Source organism: Panthera onca, chromosome B4 (assembly GCF_046562875.1).
Source record: "Panthera onca isolate mPanOnc1 chromosome B4, mPanOnc1 haplotype 2, whole genome shotgun sequence".
In the NCBI taxonomy this organism is placed as follows: Eukaryota; Metazoa; Chordata; class Mammalia; order Carnivora; family Felidae; genus Panthera; species Panthera onca.
Window position 1 is genome coordinate 65,988,664 of NC_138345.1, and position 27,971 is coordinate 66,016,634.

Genomic DNA, 27,971 nt, shown 5'->3' on the forward strand with positions numbered 1-27,971 from the left:
ATTTAAGACTGACAGACTCATGCTCTTACTACTTTAATTCAAAGGGTGTTGTTGCAGGAAGAACAAGGAGTCACAGAGCCAGGTGTTATTAAACATTGAACCATCATTCAGATTACTGTAGTGACTATAGCAATCCTCCAAATCCAGCAAGCTCCCTAGAAGACCTCCCTTGCTCCTTAGTCTGGTGCCACCAACATTACAGTGACTGAAGTGCTCTCCACCTATTTTACCTCCACTGCTATCTACCTTATGACTTCTTTTTTTTTTTTTTTTAAGTTTTTATTTATTTATTTTGAGAGAGAGAGATTGCAAACAGGGAAGGGGCAGAGAGACAGGGAAAGAGAGAATCCTAAGCAGGCTCCCCACTGCTCAGCACAGAGCCCAATGCAGGGCTCGAGCTCACAAACCATGAGATCATGACCTGATCTGAAATCCAGAGTCAGACGCTTAACCAACTGAGCCATCCCAGTGCCCCATGCCTTCTTCTTAGTGCTTTCTCTGTATTTTGGCTTTTGCCTTATTTTTCTGTATCTTTCACTCATATGCCCCAAGAAGGGGAAAACCTGAAGGTGTTGCAGCTCCATCCAATGCAGATGCCCTCTCCTCATCAATACAGATGTGAGCTTTTGCAGAGCTCTCACGGTAACGCCCATTTCAAGAGCCTCTGCTGTCTTCCCAATCCATTGTCACCATGAAGTGGATTCATGTGGTACAAATGTGAAAGGAAACCTGTGGCTTTTTTTTTTTTCCTGTAACAGAGAGCTGTAAACATGGCAGGAAATCAGAATGCTTTATCTTGTTCATATGTAATGAATATTATGTGGAATTTGGGAAATTGTAATAGCCTAGAATTTTAGAATTCCTAGAATGATGACCTCTAAAACTTACAGAAGCATGATATAATTGAAGTGTGTGTATGTGTGTGTGTGGGGGGGGTAGTAATGGGCATTATTCATTCACTCATCCATTATTGGGCACTTACTGAATGTTGGCTACTATTCTTTCTGCTGAGAACACAGTGGTGGGTTAGGCACACATTTTCTAAACAAAGAGAAAGCTTGAAATCTAATGGAAGAGATACCCCTTAACCACAAAATAAATTTTAAAAAATAACTTCAAATGTAATATGCGCTATTTTCATATGCTATTGCATTCAAACATGTCCAGACCATCTGCATCTGTATCTTTATACCCTTTCTTTCCCCCTGTTGCTGTGGATCAGTGACCCATGCTCCTACTGAGACTGTCTTCAAGTTGTGCACAGGCTTCCATTCCCAGCACAAGGCTGCTGCTAACACAAGTCTCCCTTTTCTCTCCAACTCATCACTCTCTCCCTCCTCTCCATTTGGTTATTCCCATTATTATTAAAACATGCTATCATTCTTGACATCTTAATAAAGCAAAGATCCTCTTGATCCCACATCCTCTTCCAGCTACAGCCCAGTTTCTATACTCCCATTTATAGCAAAATTCTTTCAAATGATTGTCTATATTCATTATCTCTCATTCTTTTCTCATTCTCTCTTGCTGTGCAGTCCAACTATTTACCATTTCACTGAAACTGTGTTTGTGAGTATTCCCAGTGACCTCCAACTTGCCAAATTTATAGGATTAATTCTAGTTTTCATCTTACTTGCCTTATCAGCAACATTTCCTATTATTGACCACTTTTCCTCTAAAACATTTTCTTCATCTTTGCCTCTGGCACACAAATTTCTCTTGGTTCTCCTTACACTGGAGTGACCACTCCTCTATTGCCTCTGTAGATTTTCCTCATCTCCCCTACAATAAGTGCTTATAGCCCTTAGTCCTTGGGCTGCTTCTCTATCAATACTCACTATGTGTGACATGTACAGAGATTAAGCAAAATCTAGTTCTTCTCTTCAAGGACTTCATATTTGAGTGGCATAGGAAGGAAAAGAAAATGAAGAGTATCTCAGGTATTAGTGATTCAACTAAATCCTTGTCTATTATAGCCTTACATATTGATTCCATTTTGTTCAGAATCATGGTTTCAACTCAAAAGGAAAAAACTGTATACATACACACACACACACACACACACACACACACACACACACACATGCATCTTAGTGAGCTATCTAGATTTTACAGATGATTGTGAAGAAAAATAGGGAAGAAGATTTATAGCACAGACAAAGCAAACATATTAAAACTCTTTACAATACAATTTGTGAAATCCCTTTTGTCTGGCCATAATTGTTTTATGCTTTTGTGTTGTTGACATTTGTTTTTATTTCTTTGGATTTATTTGTGTGTTGTTTCTTTCTCTCCATCTCTTGACTCCATCCTTCTGTTTACTCTTCTTTTCTTGACTTCCTCCAAAACTTAAAATTCTTCTCTTCTCTACAATGCAAATAATTCAAACCCTTTGGCTTCTGACTCAAAACTTATAGACCCACGCACATCACTGCATACTTTTAGAAAGGATATTTTAAGTATCAGAAATCCACACTCATAGAAGACAATTTATGATCATATTTTGCTATTTGAATATGGTTTTAGCAACCCACAATATTAGTCTCAGGCTGGTATAATATGCCATGGTGACAGTTATCAGAATTCCCAAAGCTTGTTTCTCTGCCATTGGTCATGCCTGACTCCCATTCTATGTTTCAAGATGGTTACTCAAACTTCAGACATCTGTATTCCAATCTGCACAATGGAGAAAGCAACAAAAGAAAGGAATGACTTTTTCACCTCTGTTTAAGACTTTTCCCAAGAAATTGCACATAATACTTTTGCTTAATTCCATTTTCTAGTATTTCTTGTCTGGTCACACAATAGCTTCAAGGGAACCTGGAAAATTATTTGGGGCAACCGTGAGTCCAATTAAAACCTGAGGGTTCTATTTCAAGAAAGAAGCGAAAAATGAATATTTGGGAAAAATTAACTCACTCTCTGACCATGTCACCATCCACCCAAAGGATTTCATTAATCTTTTTCTTAAGAAAAATTTAATGACATCCTCCATTACATTTTGGTGAGTGAAAGTTTCTCCAGCAAATCTAATTTATGTATGTATGTATGTATGTATGTATGTACCTACCTACCTATCATCTATCTATTTATTTACCTATCAAATTTATTTACCTACTTTCCTATACATCCATCTAGTTATCAAGTTAGCCAACAATTGTTTTACACTACATTATGGCTTCTTGCTTTCCTGTGCAGTCCACTTTTAAGATCTGTTCTTGTTGTTATCAACAGCTAGGAAAGTGTCTTAGAATGAAGGTAAGGGCTTTAGAAACATTGGGACTGTTTCGGGAGTATTGTAGTTGCTTGACACACGAGATTAATCAACAGAACTTTGAAATTGTGTGGAGACAGCCTCTCTGTTGCTGTAAAGTGTGCTTGGAACTAGTCAGGTAAATGCTTTTGATAAAGCCAAAACAGTGCATGTAAATCTGATAGGGAAATAAATGAATATCTCATCGGTATCAGAACAGCTCCTTGATGAGACGCATCAATTTACAATATTTCCTACTTTGAGCTGTGTAAAGAAATTGATTGACCTCCATTATTATCTGTAAATTTCCTATCTCTTTTTATTTGCAACAATATGTGTGTAATTGGAGGTAGAGACCATGCTCTCAGAGTATGACATTATTTTTCTTGAAATTAGCAAGCAAGAGCTGACAGGCTCTTTCCCCATCATTTTTCTGCTTGTTTCTAGTACATTTAAAATAAATAGTAAGTACACTGTTACACTCAGATGCCATAATTCCAGATTATAAAGCATCTATCTCAGTGCTAAAGAATGAAAATGACTGATCTTAGTTGGCAGCCAGGGGATTACAGATGTTCGCAATGTAGGTGTTAAAATTACTAAAACTGATGGCAAGAAGTTGCACTGATTCCTTGCAATATGCACTGATTCCTTGAAATATGTCAAGGAGGATGGGGACAGGATGTCCCAAGTCATAAGTGAAAAAGTAAAGTATCAAAGTGTATGCCAGCCTATGCTCATGGGAATGGAGTGGGAAAAAAGTTTTTTCAAGATAAGAGTTGGCAGAATCCCAATAGTATAAATGTTTAGAAAGCTTTATAATAAAAACTTAAAACTGAGAGTGACTTTTGAACATTGGTTCAGGGAATCTGAACCCCAAAAGACTATTAAGAAAAAGAGACCTATGCATACCATTTGTTTTTAATAACCAAATCCTGTTTTGCAAATTTACTCATAAAAAAATCTTATAGTAATCTGGGCTCTTAAAGTATTCCTTATGTAATACAATGATCAATCTTGCCTTGATAATTAATTAAAAATATAACATTCATCCTGTGATCTTAACACCAGTTAAGTAACTATTTTAATTTTCTTTATTATACAGGAAAGTTCCAATTCATAGTCTCTCATAGTGTTCTCCCTTCAGCTGATTATTAATGGCAGTACTGATATTAGCAGATAATTTGTCTTAAAAATTTGCATGTGAAATTTTGCTCTCACACTTGATGTACAAGAATCATTCTCTCTTCATCTGCCCTAATGCCTCATTTGTATTCTGAAGTAGGAAGCTCCGCTCTTTGAACTAAATGGAGAGTTTCCATCATCCTTTCCAATTTGCTCCTCCCTAAAAGGAAGAGAGCCTTTGGAATAGAGAAGAACTGAGCATACAGAATTCTGCCCATCATTCTTTTCTTTTGGACCTGCCAGTATGCATAGAAGATATATTTGTCTCAATTCCTGATGTTACAAGGTGAAGACACTGAGATTGGAAGCCAGGAATGTCTTCTAGAAATAGGCCTGGAGGAGTCTATCTTTCTCTCCTCCTCTGTTGTCTGGTGTATGTAAGACAACTACTCATGGTGTCTCCGAGGCGTAGAATTGCCATTGCTAAGAAGCCCAAAGTGGCTCTCTATCTACGTTACATTGGGTACTCTATTTTTAGTAGTTTAATCTCCTTTAGTGCTCAGTTGCAGAATCAAGGATTCTGTAAGAGCTACTCATAATTTATTTCTTATTTTATGTGCACAATCACAAACATATTTCCCCCTCCCTTTTCCTTACTAATTTATACAGAATAAAGCCAATAATTCTAAACTTTTAAATTTAATCCTCAGATGATAGAAAATCAAAGTGTAATGATGATAGAGATAGAGTAAATGAACATCAACTCTAAGATATAAACAGTGACAGAAGGCATTTGTGTTTCTTCCTGTTAAGAATAGTGTAAGTTACATGGAAGAGTTGTATTATGTCAGTTAAGAGTGCTTATTTAGTTTAATTTTTGTCATTGTTGGCATTGAGAACTTTATTGATAAAAATATATGTATGAATGGTAAGCAAACAAAGAAGTGCATTGTATTATAAAGTAGAAGCACATTCATTCACACTTTTTTTCTACGTTGCCCTCTGTGTTACAGGAGCTGTTAGGTTAAAATACTTTTCCTTTACAGCTAGACTTCTAGATGTGCTTTTGTTTCTGCCAGTGAAATTTATTCACATAGGTTTTTGAAAGTAGGAATGAGATGGGGACCATTTTACAGTGGCTGTGATAGGTAACAAGGATGTTCTAACAGCACAAAGTGTGTGACAGGATGTGATGCAGTTGTGATGTCAGCAGTAGTTGTAGAAGCACCAATCACAGCTTTTACCCCTGTGATCACAACTACAGTGACATGACCTAGAAACCAACTGTCCTAAGTTAGCCCCTTAGACTACATTTCTCCTACCCTTGCAACAATTTTGTAAGCAACATTATTGAATGTCTTTCTGATTGGAAGGTTTCCTTTTTCCCCCATGTAACTTTGCTTGATATACTGTGACACTAATTATATGACATTGAAGAAATCTCAGTTTCTTCCCTGTAAAACGTGGATAGTAACACATTACAAGGCTCTGTGAGGATTAGAGAGAATGTATGCAGAGTGCTGGGGTCTAAGCAGTACTCAAAGAATAATTGCTATTTTCCAACACTCATTAATAATGCAATATTGTTTGAATATAAAGTTCATGACCATTAGGTCTATTACTTTGTTAGATCAAGAAGAATGCTATAGATGATTATGTTTTTTGCCCTACAGTCCTTTTCACAAATTATAAACAATTCTGTGGTTCCCTGGAATATATTAAGAAGATATTTGGGGATAGGGAGGTTGGGTAATAATTTTCTATCTTTTCACCTATCATGCAATCCTTCCAGTTATAAATCAGGCTGAAGAGATTATAAAGTTTCTTATTTTCACAGATTTACTGTTCACTTCTTTATTCACAAGAGATTCTTACTGAAAGAAAAGGGGGATGAAAGCCTAGTATGCTATTCATAGATTTGGAATTTTTCTCTCTGGTAATTTATGCAACGTAGATTTGCTACATTAGAGGAAAATGTCATTGAATTTATGCTTTGATTATGTGTGTGTGTTTGTGTGTGTGTGTGTGTGTGTGTGTGTGTGTGTGTTGGATTCCATAAACAAAGAAATTTTATAAATATATTCTCCTGCACGATATTAAACTCTGAATTGAAAACTATACCCTCTTAATCTTTAAAATATCTTCTAAGGAATGTGAGGAATGTGAGATCCACATTCCTCTGTAATAAAGTAAGAAATAAAGAAATCTCTCTGCATGCTATTGTGACCTTTGACAAGTGTCATAGCTAACTGGTCTTAGCAGCAGCAGGATTTATTTCTTTCACAGAGGTTTCTGTTCTGCCAGGTGGAAATAATCACTAAAAAATAAATGCTTCAGGTTAAAAATAAGTGTTTGCTTTTTTGTAGTGCTTACTCTGGCTCTGAGCCAGCGATTTGTTGGGTATCCCAAGTCAGACTAAAAGAGCAGTGGAATCTTTGGTGTAAGATGAACTGTGACTTGTTCTAGATCTTGCTTGGTTTATAAATTGATGCCAGCTTTATAAACAAAGCACTGGGGCTTCAAGAATTTACTTGTAAATACATCTAGAATCTTCATTTCAGCATGTTTTTTTCCTCTGCTCTTGTTCTTTCTGAAAACTACTGATTCTTAAGTTTCTACAAACATTTGGTCACACTGACAATCCTGATTCTGTTAGGGATCAGTGAAAATCTGGGGCTCAGCTCTTTGTTTAGAACACATTACTTATGAGACGTAGCAGGGTTCATTGCCATGATCTGTAGATACAGTTATGACTTGACTCACCTCAGAATTTAAAAAGCCTGGCATACAAAGACCCGAAATTCCTAATATTAAAGAACTTATTTTAGACTCTAACAAAATTTCAAATATATAGTATCATTTTCCCACAATAACACCATGTTTTTTATGCAGATGTATAGTATCACAATAGTAAATAAAATCCTATATCTAGTAAAATTGTCCTTCAAAAGTGAGGGAGAAATTAAGACATTCCCAGATAAACAAAAGATGAGGGAATTCATTACTACCAGGGTTGTCCTGTAAGAAATGCTAAAGGAAGTTCTACAGGTTGCAATGAAAGACGCTGGAGAGGAACTTGAGGCCATATGAAGAAATTAAGACTCAGTAAAGGCAAATAAATAGATAATTATAAAAGCTAGCATTATTGTAACCTTGGTTTATAACTTTACTTTTGGCTTTCTACATTATTTAAGAGATTAATACATTGAATTTTTTCAGTCTAAAAGCTAGAAATGTCATAAATTTGTTTTGTAACTTCACTTTCTGTTTTCTACCAAAAATATGTATTTGAGACCGAAGCATAAAAAAAACTATAATCTATGTTTTGCACACAATATGTAAGATGTAATTTTAATAACTGAATGAGAGTGGGGCTAGAGATGTATAGGAACAAGGCTTTTGCATGTTATCAAAGTTAAACTGGTTTAATTTCAAATTAGAGTGTTCTACTTTAGAATGTTAAATGTAATTTCCATGGTAACCACAAAGAAAATAGCAATAAAGTATACCTAACAGGAAATGAGAAGAGAATGAAAACATTTCACTACAAAATTCAACTAAACACAAAAGAAGACAGAAATGCAGGGAATAAGGGACAAGAAACACTATAAGGCCTATGGAAAACAAATAGGAAAATGACAGAAGTAAGTCTCTTCTTATCAGTAATTACTTTAAATATAAATGGATTAAAGGCTCCAAAGACAGAGCTTGGCCAAATAGACTTAAAAACAACAACAACAATATAATCCAACTATATATTGTCTACAAGAGATTTACTTTAGATCCAAAGGCACCAATAGAGTGAAAGTGAAGGGTTGGAAAAAGATATTCTATGCAAATCATAGCCAAAGAGAGCAGGAATGATTCTAATACCAAACAAAATTGATTTAAATAAAAAAATTTATAGGAGAACAGGAACATTATATATTAATAAAGGTTCAAAAAAGCAAGAAGATATAATAATTATAAAAATGTGTACATCTCATAACAGGCTGTCAAAATAGAAACAAAACTGACAGCACTGAAGGGAGAAATACTTTTGTACTGATAGTTGGATACTTCAACACATCGCTATCAGTAATGGATAGAACAAACAGAAGATAAGTATAGAAATAGAGGATTGGAAAAACACATAAAACAAGCATATCTAACCCTACCCAACAACAGAATACACATTTTTCTTAAGTGCACAATGGGACATTCTCCAGTATAGACTATATGAGCATAAATTAAGTCTCAATACATTTAAAAAGAAGTACCATAGAAAGTAGTTTTCTGCACAAAAGGATTAAATTAGAAATCAATAACAAGGAAAACAGAAAAATTCACAAATTTATGGAAATTAAAAAACATACTCTTAAAAAGCTAATGGATCAAATAAGAAATTACAAGGAAAATTAGAAAATACTTAGAGACATATGAAAACAAACATACAACACATCAAAACTTAACTGACACAGTGAAAGCAGTGTTAAAGGAAAAAACGATAACTATATAGTTACATGAAAAAACAAGAAAGATATCAAATCAACAACTTAAATTTACAACTGAAGGAAATAGAAAAAGAACAAACTAAATCTAAAGCTATTAAGGAAGGAAATAATAGAGATAAGAACAAAGTCAAAAATATTACAGAGAATAGAAAAGCAATAAAGAAAATCAACAAAACCAAAAACTGATTCTTCATGAAGATTAGTAAAATTGACAAACCTTTAAGTAAATGGACTTAGAAAAAAAGAGAGAAGACAAATTACTAAAATTGAATGTATGTGGGGATATTACTACTCATTCTACAGAAATAAAGATCATTGTAAGAGAATTCTGTAAACAATTGTTCATCAACAGATTAGACAACCTAAATGAACAAATTTCTAGAAATACAACACCTACCAAGACTAAATTATGAAGAAAGAAAATCTGAATAGACCTATATCTACTAAGGACATTGAGTTGTGCCTAAGGATTCTTGCCTTATGCCTAATCTTTTATTTATTTATTTTTTAATGTTTATTTTTGAGAGAGAGAGACAGAGAGAGAGTGCGAGTGGAGGAGGGACAGATATAGAGGAAAACACAGAATCCCAAGCAGGCTCCAGGCTCTGAGATGTCAGCACCAAGCCCGACGCAGGGTTCAAACTCACAAACCACGAGATCATACCCTGAGCCAGTGTCAGACACTTAACCGACTGAGCCACCCAGGCACCCCATCTTGTGCCTGATCTTGAAAGAAAAGCATTCACTCTTTTATCATTGAGTTTGATAGTCTTTCTAGGTTTTTTATCAATGGCTTTTACTATTCTAAGGTTAATTATTCCTAGTGTGTTGAGTGTTTTTATTATGAAAGGATTTTGAATTTTATAAAATGCCTTTTTAATATCAATTGAGATTATTATGTGATTTTTATCCTTCACTAGGAGATGCATAAGAATGGATCTATTTTCACTCACCCTCTCTTTTGAACTTCTTCAATCTCAAAACTAATAACACCATTCAATATTAGAAAAGTATCAACCATTTCCTTGTCTTGGACTATTATACTTCCAGCCTTCTCTTTATTATTAATTCCAGAACTCCTATTACTGGATGTTAGATTTTCATTCACTATTTTTCATGTCCATAAGTATTTTTGTGTCTTTATCTCACCATACTTCATTCTACATAAACTAGTAAATGTATTTTCAAATTTATTATCCCTATTCCATTGAGTTTATGTTCCATACAATATGCCCATCGTGCTCTTAATTTTGATAATTATATTTGTCATTCTTAGAGATTTGATTTGGCTCTACTGCAGTCTTTTTTTATTTCTATACTGTTCTCGTTGTAGATTTTATTCCTCTTTTGTATCTCTTTAATAACTGTAAACATCAACATTTGATAGTTATATTTATACCATTTTTATCCCTAGTAGTTTAGATATTAATAAATGTGTTCCATTTGTTGACTCTTTTTGCACTGCAGTTAATTTTCATGCATAGTTTGAAGAGGTTTGTTTGTTTGTTTGTGTAATTGTATGTCATCTTCAATAAGGGTGGATTTTCTTTGTGGGAGTCTCATGTATTGTGAGTTGTAGCTTCTGCTGAGACCAGTGTTAATTTATTAATTTTTGGCTTCCAACCTTATGAGTAGTAAACATTCAAACCTCACAGCATGTGATTTGGGATTGAGATTTTCATTTCTCCAAAGTTACTTTTTTTCCACTTATGGATCTCAGTAGTTGGCATGTTTCTTGGATCTGTGGTTTTCCTAATCCAATTTTCACAGACATTGTAGCCAATAGAGGCATCCAGTTTTTTGTTGTGTGTTTGTATGGTTTTTTTTTTTCTTTGCAAAGGATTTGATTCCAACTAACCACCTTATGTGAAGCCAAAACCACAGCTCCTGTTCCAACATGAGCAACAATACTCCAATCTGTCAAGTTTATCCCAGTTCCCATACCTCAGAGTTACTTCAGTAACACCCTAAAGTTCTGTTGTTATGTTTCCCCTTCATTTATAGCAATTAGAAAATGCCATTTTTTCTTCTGGTGAGTTTGGCCATGTAATTTCCTAATTTATTTTTCTCTTTGAATACAGTACTTTTTCAATAGAAGTACCATATTTGTAGGAGGAGTTTTTATAACAATACAGAGCAGAACAGCATTAACTAAGTTTACCATATATATCTCCTTTACTCACTTTATAATTAGAACATTTATATGTCACCAATCTTCTACTGTATCATTTTTACTGGTTTAAGACCATTTAATTATATTCATATGCCCTAATTTATTGAACTAAATCCCTATTGTTAGACGTTTTGTTTCTTTCCATGTTTTTCTCTCTTCAAATGTTTTCTTATAAAAATATTACATTACATATTTTGTATGTATTGAATGGAATCAAAGGGTATACATAAAATAATGGCAAAGCCAAAAAGAGCAGAAGATTCTACATAGTAACTAACAATAGTCAAGAAAGAGTTAAGAAATGTGAGAGTACCAGGGCACCAGGTTGGTTCAGTAAATTAAGTGTCTAACTCTTGTTTTCTGCTCACATCATGATCTCATGAGCCCCATGTCAGATTCCATGCTGACAGCATGGAGCATGCTTGGGATTCTCTCTCTCTCTCTGTCTCTCTTTCAAAATAAATAAATTAAAAAAAATTTTTTTTTAATGTTTATTTATTTTTGAGACAGAGAGAGACAGAGCATGAACGGGAGAGGGTCAGAGAGAGAGGGAGACACAGAATCTGAAACAGGCTCCAAGCTCTGAGCAGTCAGCACAGAGCCCAACGCGGGGCTCGAACTCACATACCGCAAGATCGTGACCTGAGCCGAAGTCGGGTGCTTAACCGACTGAGCCACCCAGGCACCCCAATAAATAAGTTTTAAAGAATAAAATAAATGTGAGAGTACCTAAATTTTCCTTTCTCTGTAGCAATGTTTTAGCTATATAAAAAGGGTATGTTTGTTTTTTTGGAATTTTTTTTTTTCGGTTTGGTTTTGATAGCTATGAATGTCTCAGAAAATGAAAAAAAATTGTGATGAGCCAGAAACAAATTTCTTTCTTGGCAATGTATCTTGAATGCGACCTCTATGCTCCCAGAAAATTGTTAATGTGATTGGAAGAGACATCACTTTCTCTATCTTTCTATTTTGCCATCTTATCTTGAGGTGTGTAGTGGGTGGTAACATATTGCACCCTGAAAAACAACACCTTATCAGTCTTGACAAGGGGTAGCAACTGTGATTAGGTCACCTCAGCTGAAACTATGGTAAGCTTAGTGGAACTAATCCCCCAAAGTTCCCTTAATGCCATAAAAGCTAGAGTTGCTTATCAAAGCTAAGGCAGTCCAACATTCTTTAAAGCTTCCAGAACTGTCTTCCATCTAAGAAATGGTCCATTTCCATTAGACTGAGTAGACACAAAGATATAATTTAAAAATTCCAGAAGAAGCAAAATAAAATATTTTTAAAAAATAAAACAACAAAGTAATTGCAAAGAAGAACACAACACATAAAACCTAACAATAATATACAACTTTCAAGACAGAAATTGCTAAAAGAGACAAATGAGGGGAACAATTAGATTTTTAATGCTAATATTCCTTGGGAAAAAAAGTCAATGATATTGATTAGAAACCATCATACTTACAATCAAGGTGTTTTTTTTTTCATAAACTGATAGTAGATCTTACTTTTTATTAGTATTTTCTTTCTGTTCATTATGGTCTGCAGAGAGCAGGTATTTTAATATGTTTTAAGTCACAGATAATGTATCTTATTTCTTATTTGAAGGTTTTATTTTGACTCCTACAGATAATGGAAAGCTAAACTGCCTCAGCTATCTATTGATTAACTGATTTGATGGTCTGACAGTCCCACAAAGTATTTTCCCTATTTCCAAGTTTAATTATGTTCTTCAGACCAGAGGGAGTGGCATGATATATTCAAAGTGCTGGAAGAAAAAAAACCTCCAGCCAAGAATACACTATCCAACAAGGCTATCATCCAGAACAGAAGGAAAGATCAAGAGTTTTACAGATGAACAAAAGTTAAAGGAATTCATGACCACTAAGGAGCCCTACAAAAAAAAAGGTTAAAGTGGAACCTTTGAATAGAAAGGAAAGACCATTAGGAAGAGTAAGGAAAGCAGAAAGCACAACAGTAGTAAAAATAAATATATCTGTAAAAATCAGTCAAAGGGCTCACAAAATAAAAGCATATAAAGTACAACACCTAAAACATGGAGAGGAGAGGAGTAAAGAACGGGTTCAAACTTAAGCAACCATAAACTTAATATATATTGATTTCTATATATAGAAGATGTTATATACAAACCAAATGGTAACTGCAAATCAAAAAAAAGTAATAGATATGCCAAAAATAATAAGAAAGGAATCCAAGTATATCAATCACTAAAGAAAGCCAAAAAAATTGTGACAGAAGAGAGGGAAGAAAAGAATGAAAAAAAAACCCTATAAAAACAGCCATAAAACAAGTAACAAAATGGTAATAAATACATATCTGTCAATAATTACTTTGAATGTAAATGGACTAAATGCTCCAATCAAAAGACATAGGGTGACAGAACAAATAAAAACAAAGACCCAACTATATGCTGACTACAAGATACTCATTTCAGACCTACAGACACATGCAGATTGAAAGGGAAAGGATGGGGAAGCATTTCATATGCAAATGGTATGAAAAGAAAGCTGGGGTACAATACTTGTAACGGACAAAAGAGACTTTAAAACAAAGTGTAACAAGAGGCAAAGAAGGACAGTATATAATCATTAAGAGTACAATACAACAAGAATATATAACAATTGTAAATACTTATGCACCCAACATGAAAACACCCAGAGACTTAAAGCCGTTCATAAAAAAACATAAAAGAAGTAATAGATAGTAATACAATAATAAAGGGAACTTTAACACTGCACTTTCAGCAATGGACAGGTCATTAAAACAGAAATTCAACAAGGAAACAGTGACTTTGAAAGACATACTGGACTGTATAGATTTAACAGATTTACTCAAAACATTCTATCCTAAAACAGCAGAACATACATTGTTTTCAAGTTCACGTACAACATTCTTAAGAATAGATTACATGTTAGACCACAAAACAAGTCTCAACAATTTCAAAAAGATTGAAGTTATACCGTGCATCTTTTCTGACCACAACAGTATGAAACTAGAAATCAACCACAAGAAAACATCTGGAAAGAACACAAACATATTGAGGTTAAAGAACATGCTACTAAACAATAAGTGGGTCAACCAAGAAATCGAAGAGGAAATTAAAAAATGCATGGGGGCAAATGAAAATGCAACACAATAGTCCAAAATTTTTGGAGTGTAGCAAAAGCAGTTGTAGGAGAGAACTTTATAGCAATATTGACCTACCTCAAGAGGCAAGAAAAATCTCAAATAACCTAACCTTACACCTAAAGGAGCTAGAAAAAAAGAACAAACAAAACCCAATACCAGTAGTAAGAAGTAAATAATAAAGAGTAGGGCAGAAATAAACAAAAATAAACTAAAAAAGCAATAGAACAGATCAATGAAACCAGGAGTTGGTTCTTTGAAAAGATCAACAAAATTGATAAACCTCTACCCAGATTCACCAAAAAAGAGAGAAAGAAGACTCAAATAAAATTAGAAATGAAAGAGGAGAAATAATAACTGACACCACAGAAATACAAACCATCATAAGAGAATATTATGAAAAAGTATATGCCACCAAATTGGCAATTGATAACCTAAAAGAAATGGATAAATTCCTAGAAACATATTACTTCTCAAAATTGATTCAGGAAGACATAGAAAATTTGAATGGACAGATTACTAGCAATAAAATTGAATCAGTAATGAAAAAACTTCCAACAAACAAAAGTCCAGGACCAGATGGCTTCACAGGTGAATTTAGAGAAGAGTTAATATTTATTATTCTCAAACTTTTCCAAAAAATTTAAGAGGAATGAAAACTTCCAAATTCATTCTGTGAGGCATGCATTACCTTGGTACCCAAACCAGGTAAAGACATCACAAAAAAAGAGAACAGCAGGGAAATACCTGTAATAAACATAGATGCAAAAATTCTCAGCAAAAGACTAGCAACAAAATTCAACAATACATTAAAAAAATATTCATCAAGATCAGTGGAATTTATTTCCAGGATCTAAGTGTGGTTCATATCACATCAGTAAGAGAAAGGATAAAAATCATATGATCATTTTGATTCAGATAAAGCATTTGACAAAGTACAATATCCATTCATGATAAAAACCCTCAACAAGGTTCATTTAGAGAAAACATATTTTAACATAATAAAGGTCATATATGAAAAACCCACAGCGAATACCATCCTCAATGGTGAAATACTAAGAGTTTTCCCCCTAAGGTCAGGAAGAACACAAGTATGTCCACTCTCATCACTTTTATTCAACATAGTAATGGAAGTCCTAGACACAGCAATGAGACCACAAAAAGAAATCAAAAGCATCCAAATCAGTAAGAAAGAAATAAAACTTTCACTATTTGCAAATAACATGATACTATATGTAGAAAATTCTGAAGACTCTGCCAAAAAACTATTAGAACTGATTAATGAATTCAGTAAAGTCATGGGATACAAAGGCAATATACAGAAATTCATTGCATTTCAATACACTAATAACGAAGTCGCAGAAAGGGAAATTAAGAAAATGATCTGAGTGGTGCCTGGGTGGCTCAGTCAGTTAAGCATCTGACTTCAGCTCAGGTCATGATCTCACAGTTTGTGAGTTTGAGCCCCGCATCCAGCTCTGTGCTGACAGCTCAGAGCCTGGTGCCTACTTCAGATTCTGTCTTTGTCTCTCTCTGCCTCTCCCCTATTCACACTTTGTCTCTCTCTCTCTCTCTCTCTCTCTCAATCAATCAATAAAATAAAACATTAAAAAAAAATTGTTGAAAAAGAAAATGATCCCAGGAGGAGTTAAGATAGCAGAGTAGTAGGAGGCCCTTATGTAGGCCTTATCCCTTAAACACAGCTAGATAAATATCAAATCATTGTGAACACCCAGGAAACTGATCTTAGGGCTGAGAGAACAAGCTACACAACTAGAGGGAGAAAAGAGACCAAATCACGGAAGGTAAGGAGGTGTGGAGACATGATCTGAGAGAGAAAAGAATCACTATTGCTGTGGAGGAGAGGGAGACAGAGAGGGAGAAGGAGAGGGGAGAGGGGAGAGAGGGAGAGGGAGAGGGAGAAGATTGAAATCACAGTGCCAGAAGAGCTCTGTTCCCTTTGGAGGTTTTAGAGGAGAATTCCTTTCCTTGCCTTTACCAGCTTGTAGAAGCCATCTGCATTCATGGTTCTTATTACCTTCCTCCATCTTTAAAACCAGTGATGTAACATCTTTCAGTCTGCCCTCTCCCACCTCTGCTTCTCTGGTCACTTCTCTTCTCTCTGATTCTCCAATTGCCATCTTACAAAGAGCCTTGTGATTACAGTGTGCCCACCTGTGTAACACAGGATACTCTCCCCATCTCAAGACCCTTAACTTAATCATGCCTACAAAGTCCTGTTCCTATTTGAATAAGGTAACATATTCATAATCTCTTGGTAAAAGGCTGTGGCAATCGTTGGCCTATCACAGAAGAATAGGAAAGAATTATTTATAACTTTTAAGGTTTATCATCAGATAAATAAACTGTCATTCACTTTCCAAATAACATGAGATGAGAAAATTGAAAACATCATTGCAGCAATGTCTTGGACCTATAGCACTTTAAATGTGTCTTGCCATCACCATTCTGATAAAAATGCCAGTAATAGCAAACATAGTGTACATCTTTTAGATCTCCTTCTTGCAGTGGTTCTTAACTTCTTTTTGTATTACCAACCACTTGGAGATACTTATGAGAGTCATGCAAACTCTCCACTTGCAAAATGCACCTGTGGGCACATTCACCACTTTATATACATATACCACTCTATAAAACCCATTCAGGGACCATATGGTTTGGATTAAGAATCCTATTTTATGGAGTTTTATGGATCACCCATTTACTGATACATTTCAGGACATCTCTATTCTTGGAATGAAGCAGTTAGATGGAACAAATGTCAAGAATGAACTCTGTGGTTCCTTTTTAGGGAGATTCCTTAAAGACTTTCTCACTAAAAACTTGAATTCCTTAACTAAAGACTGCTTATAAAATCTACGTTTGCTTCTTTGGTTTTTAAACTTAAATTTCTTCATTAAATATTTATTTATTTGTTTTTTGAGAGAGAGTGCACATGTGTATGCTGGGGAGGGCCAGAGAGAGGGAGATGGGGATCTGAAAACTAACTCAAGTGCTGACAGCAGAGAGCCTGACATGGGCTCAAACTCACAAACCCTGAGATCATGACCTCAGCTGAAGTCAGAAGCATAACCAACTGAGCCACCCAGATGCCCCTACATTTGCTTTCAAGGTTAATTTATCACTACATGCCATGTAGTATAGGCTCATCAGATTATTCACAACAAAGAAACCCACAGTTAAAACAACTCTGCATAATTCAAGGTCTCATTACAAATTTGTGACATTACAAAGCACCTTCATTTACTTTTCTTCTTCTCTTTCCTCTGTTTCTCCTTTTTTCCCTTCTTTCTTCTTCTTATTGCTCTCCTATTTTTTTTTTTTTTTGGCTTTTTGCCTTAAGGCTATACTACTATTCATTAACTTCTTTATTAAGTAATAGATCCAGATCTAAAAAAGAGATGAAATTCATTTTTTTTCAAATTGACCACTTAAGAATAGCCTGGCTGCATGTTTTAGTGGGAGAAGGAATAGATAGGAATTGTATAACTATTTTAGTACTAACAAAGGGGTATCTTCTACATGGTGCTCAAGGCAGTCTTTTTATGTATTGTTTACAGATGTATCATTGGCTATCCAGCTCTAGGAGATACTGCTATGCCAATGAGTTTAAATATATTTGCATTATATGGAAATAAAGAAAAAAATTATCAACGTTGTGCATAATTAGGATCATAAACCTATAGTAAACATTATTTATTAAGCAAGTCTTTTCTATTTTCCTAAGAATTTAGGTTTGATGCAGAAGAATTGAGAAGCCTTTTAATTATGTATTTATTCATTTGGTATAGTTTCCATGTGACAGGCATTGCTCTGAGTGTTTTACAAATATTAACATATTTTCCTTTCAGAAAGCCATATGAAGTAGGTACCGTAATCATTTCCATTACAGAAAATGTTTAAGATCACAGAGGTAAAAATGGTCAAGGCCAGGTTTTGAATCCAGGGAGTCTGGTTCAAATGGTCATAATCACTATTTTTTGGCTCCTTCTGTTAATGATCCAAAGGACGATGGCAAGGAATAGATGTTATAACAAAACGCCTAAAGCTACAAAAGAAAACTATTAGCAACATCAACAATCCTATACACAGTGGCTAGAAACAAGCCTTTTAAGATTGCAAAAGCACATAAAATAATTTATTATTTTTCAGGCTATTGAAATACTTAAAATATCTATGCTACATTTTAAACATTTATTTTATAAAAATTGTTCCTTATAGAATTATATCTCTAAGCATGATCCATCAGAATTACCTTGGATACTGGTTAAAGTGCTGAATCCTGGACCACATGACAAATCAACAGAATCAGGGTCTCAAAGACTGCATAGTGAATTTTTAATAAACACGTAAATTTTCTCTAACATTTTCTGAAAATTTTTAAAATTTTTTTTAACGTTTATTCATTTTTTGGTAGAGACAGAGCATGAGTTGGGGAGGGGCAGAGAGAGAGGGAGACACAGAATCCAAAGCAGGCTCCAGGCTCTGAACTGACAGCACAGAGCCTGACGCGGGGCTCAAACTCACGTATCGTGAGATCATGACCTGAGCTGAAGTCGGACGCCTAACTGACTGAGCCACCCAGGTGCCCCATAACATTTTCTGAAATTTGAGATTCCATGCCGTCTGGGATGAAATACTTTGCATTATCCTGAAAACCTCATATACTTTTTAAAGGTACCAATAAGAATATAGACTATAGGGGTGCCTGGGTGGCTCAGTTGGTTGAACACCCAACTTTGGCTCAGGTCATGATCATGGTTCGTGAGTTCGAGCCTCATGTCGGCTCTACTGACAGCTCAGAGCCTGGAGCCTGCTTTGGATTCTGTATCTCCCTCTCTCTCTGCTCCTTCCTCCTCTCAAAAATAAATAAACATTAAAAAAAATTTTTTTAAGAATATAGAATCTAGCTCAATAACAATGTCATAGATTCATTGTAGACTTAGTTTGACCAGACCGGGAGTGCTGAATTTAAGGAAACACACCATCCTTTAAGAAACATCAAGTTGGCAACATATAGAGATTTCTGAAAAAGGTCACCAGTATTATGATGGCTTGAACACTGTACCACATTTGTATCACTACTTGTTGCTAATGTAATAGAAGGACTTCCTGTATCCTATTTAGAGTCTCTTTATTAGTTTATTCATCCATTTATTCATTTAATTAAATTTGCTTATTGAGTGTTAAGTGCTGGGGATAAGTCAAGACATAAATCAAAGTCTCTTCCCTCTGAAGTTAAATTTCTAGTAGGTTGTCTATGACTGAATCAGATGTCTTGTGCATTAGTTAACATCAGATTCAGCAGTTATTGACATATACCTGAATATGGTTTAAGCAAGATTGCAGTTTATTTTTTTAATGTTTATTTTTGAAGGAGAGAGAGACAGAGTGTGAGTGGGGGGAGGGACAGAGAGAGAGGGAGATACAGAATCTGAAGTAGGCTCCAGGCTCTGAGTCATCAGCACAGAGCCCCACATGGGGCTCAAACTCACAGAGCCCCATGTGGGGCTGGAACCCACAAACCGTGAGATCATGACCTGAGCGGAAGTCTGACGTTTAACCGACTGAGCCACCCAGGCGCCCCAAGATTGAAGTTTATTTTTATGTCACATAAACATCCCAGAAGTTGGTCCAAATAGGTTATAGTTCCAAGGACCCGTTAGCTTTTATGTTGTTAAAACTCTGCACGTAGGCCTGACCTCATGGCCCAAGATGCAACATCATTAATCCAGGAAGTAGAAGGAAGAAAGAAATGAAGAACAGTGGGTAAAGAGAACATGTGCTCTTTCCCTTAGGAAAAACACTTATGCTTGTGCATCTCTGGCTGTGTGGCAATAGGCAAAAGGGAAACTAAGAAACATAGTATTTAATTCAAGCAGGAGAGCTAAAAATCAGAAATTCTAGTAACAAAAAGTTAGATCATGAATATTGAGGGACAAAATTTAGATTCTGAAATAATCAGCCTCCTTGGGTTCCAAAACACTCAGCAGTACTCCCTCCTTCTTGCAGAATAGAATAACTTCCTCCTCAAATAAGACATCTCAATGTCCTATCCTCTCACTGCATCTAGTCTCAAACCCAGGATTTGAGGGTGATGCATATTCTTTTCCATTTAACTCAATAGTAGCTCTTTCTGACCATCCCTTAAGTTAAACTTAGCCTTTTACTTAATATATTAAAGCAGTTAGTACAGAAAATGACAATAAAAATTTACATATGGAAAAGAGGACAATGGGAAAAGCATGCAGTAACTGATTCTTAACTGACATTATCAAATTTTATAGGCAGGTATTACAAAGGCTTTCTTCTATGATGAACAAGTACCTTGGAGAGCCCATCTGATAGCTTCTGGCTCACACTCTGGGAAGGTATTTCTTTCCATTGACCTCCATAGTCCTTGGACGTGCTTCTAGAAGTTTCTTTGGATACCTTTTTTGAGACCTGCATGCTTTCAGAACCCAGTGATGGTGTTGGATGTTTGAGGATTAAGGGATTGCTTTAGGAGTTAAGGCTACTCCAGATCAAAGTTGGATTTGTTTAGCAGAAGAATTCTCTTGAAAATATGCTAAACAACTGATTTCTTTGTTCTATGTGTGAGTAACTAAATCCAAACATCTCATTAGACATCTTTTTTTTTTAGACCGCAACTCTAGCCTCTTACTTAGTGACCACTGGGCTCTGCCCATTCATTCCCTTCTCTCAATTGAGCCTATCATAAGGCCATATGAAACCACAGAATTGAGCAGAAAGGCAAAATGGTTAATTCACTTTTTTGCTTCCTCCATTTTTGGCAAAGAATTAAAGGAAACTACTTTTAAAAGTCGCTTCAGCCCTCAGCACCTATTAAACATTTTCCATCATCACTCATAACTGCTTCAAATTGGAATACAAAGTAGTTGGCTTTTTTTAAACATACAAAGCCTCAAATTACAGACTCTTTCTCAATTTAAATGCAGGTCATAGGTAGAAAATGCCTATTTTAGCAGAAGTATATATTTTTTCATCCCTACTTTGGTGAGATCAGAAGCATCCAACATAGATGACATAATACATTTTTCGTATTATTTTTCAGTGGCTATGCAGGATGCTTTTTAAGACATTAGTGACAACAATTTATCTACATCTATTTTTCCATAGCATAATGAGGGTGACCAGCTTTCCAGTCTGCAATATCTCTACCTTACCTGCTTAGTACCTGACAGAAACAATACCAAATATTTTAGAGTTCTGTTGTGTGCCACACCCTACTTTGAAGCTTGAATGTGTTTTATTTGGAATTAAGGTTATCTATAAGTGACAAAAATCAAAATAACCTGGAATTAAATATAAGATAGTTTATTTCTGTCCTATATAAAACACCTAGAAGGTAACCCAAAGTGAATATGGCTTCTCAAGATGTCACAGACATCTTACTATCAAATTACACTTGCATGCATAGGATCAATCTCACATACCCATATTTCAGGCAGCAAAATATAGGATGATTCCAAAAGAAGAGGCCAAGAAAACACATGACAGTCTCAAAAAGGCATATGTTATGACATTTCTGCCTATGCACCTTTTGCCAGATCTTGATTACACAAAGCTAGAAAAAAAGATGGAAATATCATCTTTCCCTTATGGGGAGCCATCTTTTCAGCTAACAATCAGAGATTCTATTATCACAGCAAAAGGAGAAAAACGGATACTAAGATTCAATTAGCCATCTCTGCTGCATATTCTAAGACCATTAATCTAAGGATATATGATTTTAAAATGCACTTTCTTTTGAAAAGATTACTGGATCAAGATGATCAAATATAGGCTAATAGTTGTTCCTTACTTGAGCCATTCATTCTTTCAGCCAATTAATTAGTATTATTCACACCCAACCTCACGCTGTATTACTTTTAAAATTTTATTTATTTAAATTCAAGTTAGTTAACATACAGTATAGTATTGGTTTCAGGAGTAGAACCCAATGATTCATCACTTACATATAATGCCCAGTGTTCATCCCAGTGAGTGCCTCCTTAATTCCATCCCCCACCGTTTGTTCTCTGTATTTAAGAGTCTCTTAGGGTTTGCCTCCCTCTATGTTTTTATCTTACATTTCCTTCCCTTCCCCTATGTTAACCTGTTTTGTTTCTTAAATTCCACATATGAGTGAAATCATATGATTATTGTCTTTCCCTGGCTGACTTATTTCATTTAGCATAATACATTCTAGTTCCATCTATGTTGTTGTACATGACAAGATTTCATTCTTTTTGATCACTGAGTAGTATTCCATTGTATATATATAATGCCACATTTTCTTTATCCATTCATCAGTCAGTGGACATTTGGGCTCTTTCCATACTTTGGCTATTGTTGATAGTGCTGCTGTAAACATTGGGGTGCATGTGCCCTTTCAAATGAGCATTTTTGTATCCTTTGGATAAATACCTAGTAGTGTAGTTGCTGGGTCATAGGGTAATTCTATTTTTAATTTTTTGAGGTACCTCCATACTGTTTTCCAGGGTCACTGCACCAGTTTGCATTCCTACCAACAGTGCAAAAGGATTCCCCTTTCTCTGCATCGTTGCCAACATCTGTTGTTTCCTGAGTTAATTTTAGCCATTCGTACACTGACTCAGAACAAATTAACTTACAAGTTGATAAATAGTATAAGAAAGCTACATAATTATTACAGGAAACTTGAAGAAAGTGTACTTTATGATCAGATTCCATAGTATATACTCTTAGTTGTAAAAGTTTGAAGAAGATCAGAGAGGTCTAATTTTATGCCTGACTGCATTTGAGAAAATTCTAAAAATACCCCTACTGTGACATAACCCAGAACCCACCTCCTGAGAGCCTGATATGATTTATTTGGGGTCAGGTATGGACTCTGAAATTTAAAAACAAAACAAACATAGAAAACTCATCATTAATTCTATTGTGCAGCCATTATTGAGAATCACTAACTTTTTTCATTACTGAAGACTTTGTTGAGGAAGTATGACTAAACCCAACCCATTAAAGATGGTAGAGTTTGGATTTGTAGATAACAGAATGGCAGACTAGAAATTAGGCGTTTCATATTAGTACCAGGAAAGTGTCCATGTATTTAATGTTTCTTTATAAAAAGTCATGCCAGCTACCCAGGGGTTTGGAAAATCATGCCTATATTATCAACAACACTCCATTTTCATCTTTGATCTTGTTCAGATATCTTGCTTTCTTTGGCTTATATGTGGATTCTCTATCTTTTTAAGACTAATGGAGCAGTCATCTAGACTTCTATTTGCCTTCTCCCTGCATCTGCCTCAATGCCTCATACTTCACACATACATACATGCATAGAGTTATCCCAAGCAAATATTATTAACCTCCATATCCAACTTAAGTTCCCATGATGCTACAATCACCATCCACCACCCATCTGCATCCAGGAAAATGGAAAAGCTTTTGATAAAAAAGCTTTATCAGGAACAAAAATCACAGAAAATCAGAAAACGTAAAGTTCTAATGATAGACTATGAGTCTCCAACTCTTAATATAATTCAGTTCATATACACATTTTTAAAAATTCCTTATTGCTGCCAGTTTGTAGTCTCCCTTCCCTTTAGACATTACTTCACTTTTATCTAGACTACCGATGCCCATAATTTTTCAAGGGTCAGTTCCGAATTTTGTTTCTCAATTAAGTAGTGTTGTGCATGTAGAGCCGATTTGGAGAATGCCAAAGTTGGTAGAGTAGCACTGTTGATATACTCTCTAGTGCCCTGGTCGTCACTCAGAAGCATCCTTTTAGTAGATAGGCTCTTATTTAATCTCAAAATGACTCAATGGCAACATATACTATTTTCCAGAAGTACCTAGAACTTAGTTAACTACTTATTTGATGCAACTTGTTCTCAAAATTAAGTTTCTTGGAGATTCAGGTCATTTTATATTTATTCTCTTCCAAATATACTCTACCTTAACTCTGAAATCTTTCCTCCAGAGCTTGGTCATATAATTATGTTGATTGCATTCCCACTTCTTTATTTCCAAAGTGTACCAGGTAATTGTAGAAGTGCAGCAGAGTCTATACTAGGTTCAGATTCATTTACTGTGCTAATAGAAGGTATAACCCTTTGGTATTGGCAGCTTAGTAGCTCTCTCTGTGTACATGTCTACATTTTGTAGCATAAAGAAAATTCCGATCACTGGGATCTATATTAATAAACAAAACATAATTATTGATGGCATTTTTAAAGACTAAGTTGTTCAAATTGCTGTTTCCCTCTCATTTGCCACTGGAGATGCAGTTATCAAATCAAACAGAAAATAGATCATTTTATAGGAACTACCAAACACAAAGAAAATCTCATTTCAAATACAAAAACTTCTAGAGTCTACTAGAGATAGTAAATATGGCAGAATTTAAATACAAAAGTCTTGCAAATTAATCATAGTTAGAAGTGAATACCAAGAATTATTAAGAAACAAAGCTATGAACTATTTGAATTTTTACATATGTATGCTGTGTCTGTGGAGGCAGATTCAGTATACAGTTCACCCTGTATGATCTAACATTTGTATTACCATAAAGTTTAGCCAAAGAAGATGTAATTCTTTCTGTATTTTATTGGCAGAAATCATTCAACAGTGTAGTAGACAGAAGCTTTGACAAAGCCCTTGGTTCACAAATAACAAATGACAAATATTACAAAATAGGCAAATATAGTCATAAAACTTTTGGATTTACATGTAGATCCAAGCTGCTATTCAGGAGTCTCAATTTTTTTCTTTTTGTGAAACCATTACATGAGATTTTTAAAAGTTAATTGTATCACATTTTAGAACTTTTAAAAGCATGAATGCCTACAGAAAAGTACATATATAAGTATACAGTTTGAATATTGTTCACCAAGTGAACATAACCATGCAGCCAGGACCTACATTATTAGCACTCTAGATGTTCATACACTCACATACACACACACACAACACAAACACACACACGTGTGTGTGTGTGTGCGAGCACACACTAAATCTGTATTTGTTTAACAAATAAGTAAATGAATAAATAAAATAAGAACATACCTGCCCTAGAAGAACATTTATTCGTTTTTGAGTGAGAGAGAGAGAGTGCAAGTGGGAGGAACAGAGAGAGAGGGAGACACAGAATCCGAAGCAGGCTCCAGGCTCTGAGTTGTCAGCACAGAGCCAGATGCAGGGTTTTGACTTGTGAACCACAAGATCATGACCTGACCTGAAGTCAGACGTTTAACTGACTGAGCCACCCAGGTGCCCCAGAACTTTAACTTTAATACCTGTAAATATTCAAAGCAAAAAGAAATCAAATTCATGTGTGGGGTGTATGTCCTTGTTAGTAGGAAATCCACGCTAAAATCTTTACATATTACTTTGAGGTAAAAAGGAGTACCAAGGGGCGATTGGGTGGCTCAGTCAGTTGAGTGCTTGACTCTGGATTTCAGCTCAAGTCATGATCTCATGGTTCATGAGACTCAGCCTCGTGTGGGGCTCTATGCTTGGGGTTCTTTCTCTCTCTCTCTTCGTCTTCCCTGCTCTCTCTCTCTCTCTCTCTCTCTTTCTCTCAGAATAAATAAACATAAAAAAAGTCATAGCAACTTACTCTCAAAAAGCACTTTCTTTGGGGGTGCCTGGGTGGCTCAGTCAGTTAAGCGTCTGACTTCAACTCAGGTCATGATCTCACAGTTTGTGTGTTCGAGCCCTGCATCTGGCACTGTGCTGAGAGCTCAGAGCCTGGAGCCTGCTTTGGATTCTGTGTCTCCCTCTCTCTCTGCCCCTACCCCCTCATGCTCTGTGTCTCTCTCTCAAAAATAAATGAACATTACAAACAAAAAACACTTTCTTTGTTCTTCCAACTATTCATCAAACTACTTTCATATTTGAGATTCAGTCTTTTAAAACATTTTTTTTAAGTTTTCATTTAAATTCCAGTTAGTTAGCATACAGTGTAATATTAGTTTCAGGTGTACAATATGATAATTAAACACTTCCATACAATACCCAATGCTCATCACAAGTGTACTCCTTAATCCCCCATCATTTATTTCACCCATTCCCCCACCCACCTCCCCTCTGGTAACCATCACTTTGTTCTCTATGATTAAGAGTCTGTTTCTTGGTTTCCCTCTCTCTCTCTTTCTCTCTTTTTCTCCCTTGGACTTTTCTTTTGTTTCTTAAATTCCACACATGAGTGAAATCATATGGTATTTTTCTTTCTCTGACTGACTTATTTCACTTAGCATAATACTTCTAGCTCCATCCATGTCATTGCAAATGGCAAGATTTCATTCACTTTGATTGCTGAATAATGTTTCATTGTATATATACATACTACATCTTTATCCATTCATCAGTTGATGAAAACTTAAGCTGATTCCATAATTTGGCTATTGTAGATAATGCTGCTATAAATATCAGGATGAATGTATCCCTTTGAATTAGTATTTTTGTATTCTTCAGAAAATACTTAGTAGTACAATTGCTAAATGGTAAGGAGTTCTATTTTTAACTTTTTACAGAAACTCCATACTTTTTTCCAGAGTGGCTGGCCAGTTTACATTCCCACCAATAGTGCATGAGGGTTCTCCTTTCTCCACATCCTTGCCAACACCTGTTGTTTCTTGTATTATTGATTTTAGCCATTCTGACAGGTATGAGGTGACATCTCATTGTAGTTTTGATTTGTATTTCCCTGATGATGAGTGATGTTGCGCATCTTTTCATGTATCTATCGGTCATCTGTACATATTCATTGGAAAAATGTCTATGTCTTCTGCCATTTTTAATTGGACTATACATTTTTTTAGGTGTTAAGTTTTGTAAGTTCTTTATATATTTTGCATACTAACCTTTTATAAAATATGTTATTTGCAAAATTCTTCTCCTGTTCCATGGATTGTCTTTTAGTTCTGTTGACTATTTTCTTTGCTGTGCAGAAGCTTTTTATTTTGATGAAGTCCCAATAGTTGATTTTTGCTTTTGTTTTCCTTGTCTCCAGAGACATATCTAGAAAGAAGTTGCTATGGTCCATGCCAAAAATTACTGCCTGTGTTCTCCTCTAGGATTTTTATGGTTTCAAGTATAACATTTAGGTCTTTAATCCATTTTGAAATTATTTTTGTGTATGATGTAAAAAAGTGGTCCATTTTCATTTTTCTACATGTAGCTGTCCAGTTTTCCCAACACCATTTGTTGAAGAGATTGTCTTTTCCATTGGATACTCTTTCCTGTGTTTTCAAAGATTTGTTGACCATTAGTTGTGGGTTCATTTATGGGTGTTTTTTTTTTTTATTCTGTTCCATTGATCTGTGTGTCTATTTTTGTCTCAGTACCATACTGTTTTGAGCACTATAGCTCTGTAATATAACTTGAAGTCTGGAATTGTGATGCCTCCAGCTTTGCTTTTCTTTTCCAAGATTGCTTTGGGCTCCGTTGTGGTTCCATACAAATGTTAAGATTGTTTTTTCTAATTCTGTGAAAAATACCATTGGTATTTGGATAGGGATTGCATTAAATGTCTAGATTGCCTTGGATAATATAGACATTTTAACAATATTTGTTCTTCCAACCCATAAGCATGGAATGTTTTTTCATTTCTTTGTGTCATATTCAATTTCTTTTTTCAGTATTTTATAGTTTTCAGAGTACAGATCTTCTACCTCTTTGGTTAGGTTTATTTCTAGGTATCTTGTTGTTTTGGATGCATTTTAAATGGGATTGATCCCTTAATTTCTCTTTCTGTGGCTTC

At 35.1% G+C, this 27,971-nt stretch overlaps 1 long non-coding RNA gene across 1 annotated transcript in view; it reads left to right on the forward strand.

The window, feature by feature from the left end:
• Window positions 1-7,886: 7,886 nt before the first annotated feature.
• Window positions 7,887-27,971, forward strand: part of LOC132694530 (uncharacterized) — a 65,035-nt gene continuing 44,950 nt past the window's right edge. Inside the window, exons 1-2 of the long non-coding RNA XR_009617346.2 lie at window positions 7,887-8,022; window positions 20,503-20,586. This is a non-coding gene — a long non-coding RNA (uncharacterized LOC132694530). The remainder of the gene's footprint in view (window positions 8,023-20,502; window positions 20,587-27,971) is intronic.